Consider the following 6,182-nt stretch of genomic DNA (forward strand, 5'->3'; position numbering starts at 1 on the left):
GTCCTTAAGTTTCTTTGATTTATTACGTTACAAAAATAATGATTAATGATTTAATCAGGTAGAACCAATAATCTAAAAAACATACAGGAAAATGAGCATTTCTACTATAAGAGTAGAAGTATACAGTATATAATAAGGATAATATTATCAGCTGCGGAGTCATGAACAGCTGAGCAGGCAGAGACGAGCACAACAAAATCAGCTTTTTAGGTAATTCTGTGGATTTTTATCGCTGTAAAAAAAAACCCATCATAGTTCATTTACACTTTAATCTTTTAAAAATCAGTTCAGTAATGTAGGGTTAGTGGTTAGCACGTTCGCCTCACACCTCTAGGGTTGGGGGTTCGATTCCCGCCTCCACCTTGTGTGTGGAGTTTGCATGTTCTCCCCGTGCCTCGGGGGTTTCCTCCGGGTACTCCGGTTTCCTCCCCCGGTCCAAAGACATGCACGATAGGTTGATTGGCATCTCTGAAAATTGTCCGTAGTGTGTGAGTGAATGAGAGTGTGTGTGTGTGTGTGCCCTGTGATGGGTTGGCACTCCCTCCAGGGTGTATCCTGCCTTGATGCCCGATGACGCCTGAGATAGGCACAGGCTCCCCGTGACCCGAGGTAGTTCAGATAAGCGGTAGAAAACGAGTGAGTGAGAGTTCAATAATGTTTACAAAGCAGACATTTGCTCTGTTAATCAGATTGATCATTTGGGGGCCTATTTTTTTTGTGTCATCCCTAATTAACATATTTACTCTTATCTAAGTGGAAAATAGATTGATAGATTTTATGTCACGTTAACAGACTTGACAGAAAGTGAGAGGTGGAAGGGACAGGATTTGCTTTTGATATGATTTTACTTTTATTTTAATTTATGTCATTTGGCATAATTTCCACGGACTTATCCAGAGCGACTACGTTTGTCTCATTCATACAGCTGAGCAACTGTGGATTGAGGGCCTTACCCAGGGGCCCTGGAGTGGCCCGTGAGTTAACCCTGGGATTTGAACTCACAACCTTTCTATCAGTAGTCCAACAACTTAACCACTGAGTTTTCACACCCCCAATTCATCTGTGTCTGATGTGTATTTTTTGTGTGTTGGTATATTTTTGCTGTAATCCGGACATCACGGTTGTGGCGACGTAACATCACGTAGAGACGATTACATCGTTATATCGCACAAGCCTAATATAAATGCAGATTCTATTTGGGGTTGTCTCTGTGTGAACCTTGAGAATGAAGTGGAAACTAAGTGTTAAATGATCTTGGAAGCGCTAGCTCTCGTCTGCTGTGTTCTCGCTCCATATGGTTTTCAGAGCCGCGCTTCATTACAAGTCACTTTGTTTTCCGATAGAGATCGGCCTTGTCCCTGGCGACCTCCTGAGCGAAACAGCTTTTCATTCGGGAAGAGGAGAAGCAGAGCTCCCGGCTGTTGATTGTGTGAAGCTCTGACTATCAGCAGAAGATTCTTCAGTACTGAAGAATGAAAATGAAATTAGATCTTCGACCACACGGATTCAGAAGAATACAAACTTCATCACATTTCACGACCACACGACGTCTCCAGATTCTGGAAGACGTTCTGGACGAGGTAAGGCTTCATCGTCCACACATCCAGACACACGTCAGAGTACAGAAATACACCACTGAAATGGTTTCCCGATGAGCAGATATATCACACACACACACACACACACACACCAGTCATAGTAACAGCCAGTAAATGCAGGCTTAAGATAGATTTAAAATACATCTCCTTTAAGTAATCGATATGACTACTTTACTGAATTTGCCAGGCTGGTGCAGAGACAGACTGCTTCATGTCACTGAAGAACATTAAGACACATTAAAATCAGTAGATTTAATCACTTTAGTTCTCATAAAAAGCTCCAGTTCTTGGGACCGGTGCGGTGGGAAAAGTGCCAGCTATAAACATTTTAGCTCAGTAAAAGCCCCGTATTCAACGAGCCACTGAAACGCATGAGATGTTCATATATATTTATACTGTATATCTCCAGTATAACTTTAGATGTACGATGAACATACAGGACACCCGAGTGACAAGTACGCTGCTTTTTGTGCAGAAATCCGACGCGTCACAACGAAACACGCAAAAACAAACACACACCTTCGCGTATCGTCGCACGCTCGCTCTGTAAAAACATTCAAGAAGTTTCAGCTCAACTTTGTGCCATCGTTTGTGCTGCCTTTACGATCCACTGGAGCGAACTCGTCCTCATTAGAGCCAAATTGTTTATTTTCCAGAAGTAGATTACTAACCCGTAATCGAATAAAAGATAATAAACCCTCGTTTGAAAATATTTCAAATAACGTCCAAAAACGCGCTCGATGAAGAGACTCGCGTTCGCCGCTCGCTTCGAATCAAGTTTCTTAAAGTACTGAAGCATTAAAGTGAGCGTGAGAAAGAGAAATGACTGTAATGATCGGGCCGTGCGCCTCGTTCTATTGTGTGACGAGGACAAAAGAAGACGACTGAAGTTAAAAAAAAAACTTATCACAATGACCATGATGTTTTTTACTGTATTAATATCACACACTGTAATACTAATAAAGTCTCATATAATATCATATAAGAATAATCCGGGTCATGCTTTGAATGGGACACCAGTACAACACACACACACACACACACACACACACACTTACATATTGGGACATCTTAAAGACGTCGGCGAACACGAAGGAAACCAACACGGACGTGAGGAAACACCACACACACATTGACCTGAACCTCTTCTTCTTCTGTAGGAACAACATGGACAACATCTTCCTCAACAGGACTTTGCATGTACATGCCTGTATGTAACACTGCAACAACTGTGTATTCTATTCGTCCTTTTATGTCCTTAAATTAAGAATTTCAGAGTAAGAATTTCCTTGTACGGTGTAACACACTGTTTACTGTACAAATGACGATAATCTCTTGAATCGTTAATTGGTGAAACTCCACCATGGAGTTCATTTCAACATTCAATGAATGTTCATTCATTCTTTCATTCATTCATCTTCTACCGCTTATCCGAACTACCTCGGGTCACGGGGAGCCTGTGCCTATCTCAGGCGTCATCGGACATCAAGGCAGGATACATCCTGGACGGAGTGCCAACCCCATCGCAGGGCACACACACACACACACACACACACACACACTCTGATTCACTCACGCAATCACACACTACTAGATGCCAATCAACCTACCATGCATGTCTTTGGACCGGGGGAGGAAACCGGAGTACCCGGAGGAAACCCCCGAGGCACGGGGAGAACATGCAAACTCCACACACACAAGGTGGAGGCGGGAATCGAACCCCCAACCCTGGAGGTGTGAGACGACCGTACTAGACCCCTCAATGAATGTTAACCTTCATAAATTCCACAACCTCTTTTGTTGCTTGTTTCGACCGATACAAGTCAGCTCGCCTGTCCGTAGAGTTAAGAATGTGGTCAGTCACAGGAACGGCAAGTGGGAAGCATTAATAAACAGAGGCCCGATGGGGCTGGAACCAAACTGCCCCGTGCTCACTTCAGGAACCGGATGTAGAGCGGCAGACACGATGTGCCGTAATGTCAGGGTTGCCATGTCATCTTTAGATGTTTACAGCAAATAAATCGAATACCTTTTCACAAATAAAGGCAAAGTGTACAATATAGTAGGTGCAGCCAGCGTGTATATGATCGTTTATGAAGTATTTCTATTGTAGGATGTACTACACAGAAACAGAGAGGGGAAGGGGGGTTATTACGGAGAGAGTAATATCCACATCCACCTCTGAAAACCAGCTCGTGTCTCATCTCCTGTAAGTTATGTAGAGTCTGTAGTTTAGCCTTTAGCACAAGTCGAGTGTGAAAGCATACAGACTTCATCTTATTCGACAGTCCGTACTTTTTATTTGGGTCACGTTACCTTTCAGATAACCCCCTAAAAGCCATCCTTTCCCCTCAGAAACTTCTGAACCATCCTCGATGAATTCTGAAACATTACCCTGAACGTGTTGCTGTTTAATTACAGCACTGCGTTTTCTCCTGCATCTCCTCTCGGTACCTGTGCCGACCCGTCGACGCGGCCGGCCCACCTCCAAAACCATCTCTACCTCATAAAAGAGAGAGAGAAAAAATGAAGGCAGTGCAATAAATAAATAAATAAATAAATAAATATACAAAAATAAAAATAAAAAGTGGGGGCATTTTCATGACGCTGTATAGGCAACCAGCAACAATTTTCCCAGGAGAATGTCAAAGTACATTCATCAGCTATTTACAAACTCCGAGATCTCTCGGCCTGCTTTTCTTCCCTCAGCTGAACCGCTATAAGAGAGAGAAAGAGAGAGAGAGAGAGAGAGAGAGAGAGAGAGAGAGAGAGAGAGAGAGAGTTGGATAAATGCTTTTCCTTGAGTGTTGATGATTTTAGCTCAGAATGAGTTCACGTACCTGCATCTGAGTCTTTTCTATCCTACTAAACGCTTGTTTGTGGTCTTGCTCTCAGAAACACTCTGACACTGACTTTGCTGTGTGTTGCCCGTATTCTTTCCTGATTATCTTAATAAGACGTATTACGAGTGGCATCGTATTCTACGAGGATGAGAACCTTTGGCAACTCGATCTGGGTCGAAGTGGCCGAGTTGATTCGCGAGTCTTCAGCATTACAGCAAACAATCCCTATGTGTTGACGTCTAAAACTCTTTCTACACAGGAAGAGAAAACGTATAGCTTCGTCGAAAGCTGAACTGCCTCCGGATGGATTCGTTAGTTGCCAAACGATCACAAAAACCAACCTGCCTATTTTTATCGTTGGAACATCTGGAACGTTCCATCTGGAAGGAATGAGTTTATTCTAAAATTCATTTTCTTTAACAACCGGTTTTAACGATTTACTTCCTGGTTCCTGCTTTGGTTCCCGGTATGAGGTTAGGGCTTGTGAGTGTGAGTAATCTATAATAAATGATCAAATCCTGAGACAAGGGTTTGGTCTAAAAATAGAAGTGTTCACTAGATCTAACAAAGTGATAAATGGAGAGACCGGGATAGAAAAAAGGAACCCGGAGACGAGTCCAGAGAATCAGGAGATGTCTAAACACGTTGTTTATACATGTGGAGCAATCAGCAGGTCAGACGTAAAAGTCTGCTAACAATAGAAACATCTATAATAACTATTTTAATCATCACGAGACTCATACAGTCTAAAAGCAGACAACGGTCACTAAAACTAATAAACAGCTGTTTCTGTACTAACGATAAGGCTATTAGTACAAGCACATTCTTATAGTCCAGTGATTTATGCTGCAGCCGAAGCGTCTGTCAGAGCTGCTGTTCTAGCAGATTAATCGACACCTGATTCAAGAATTCAGAGAAATTAAATGTTTAGGATATTTAACAATAAAAATAGGCAAACAACACAGCTCAACACAGTACACAGCTCAACACAGTACACAGCTCAACACAGTACACAGCTCAACACAGTACACAGCTCAGCACAGTACAGCACAGCACACAGTACAGCACAGCACACAGCTCAGCACAGTACACAGCTTAGCACAGTACACAGCTTAGCACAATACAGCACACAGCACACATCTCAGCACACAGCTCAACACACAACACACAGCAGACAGCACACATCTCAGCACACAGCACAGTAAACAGCACAGCATACAGCACAGCACACATCTTAGCACACAGCTCAACACACAACACACAGCAGACAGCACACAGCTCAACACACAGCACACATCTCAGCACACATCTCAGCACACAGCACACATCTCAGCACACATCTCAGCACACATCTCAGCACACATCTCAGCACACATCTCAGCACACAGCACACATCTCAGCACACATCTCAGCACACAGTACACATCTCAGCACACAGTACACATCTCAGCACACATCTCAGCACACAGTACACAGCTCAGCTCAGCCCGGCCCTAACTTCCAGCATTCCTCAGATAGCTGACTAAGACAAATGATAATGCACCAAGTGCCAAATGTGAGATTATTCCTTCTACCTTTTCTCCTTTTGCATACATCTTTTCGCTTGTGTGCTTCGGGACACCTGAAATCTTCTGATCTAAAACCCTGTATCTTCTGTTCACGCTCATTCCTTCTTCCCTTCAAAGCCTTTGTGCAGACAGATGGCACTATAATCTATGTACGTATTGAAATGACAAATGTA

The 6,182-nt window shown here is 43.1% G+C and overlaps 1 protein-coding gene across 1 annotated transcript in view; it reads right to left on the reverse strand.

Annotated features, from left to right (window-relative positions):
* Positions 1-6,182, reverse strand: part of gabrb4 (gamma-aminobutyric acid type A receptor subunit beta4) — a 56,702-nt gene that overhangs the window by 28,708 nt on the left and 21,812 nt on the right. The gene's annotated exons all lie outside the window — the stretch shown is intronic.

Source organism: Tachysurus vachellii, chromosome 17 (assembly GCF_030014155.1).
Source record: "Tachysurus vachellii isolate PV-2020 chromosome 17, HZAU_Pvac_v1, whole genome shotgun sequence".
Classification (NCBI taxonomy): Eukaryota; Metazoa; Chordata; class Actinopteri; order Siluriformes; family Bagridae; genus Tachysurus; species Tachysurus vachellii.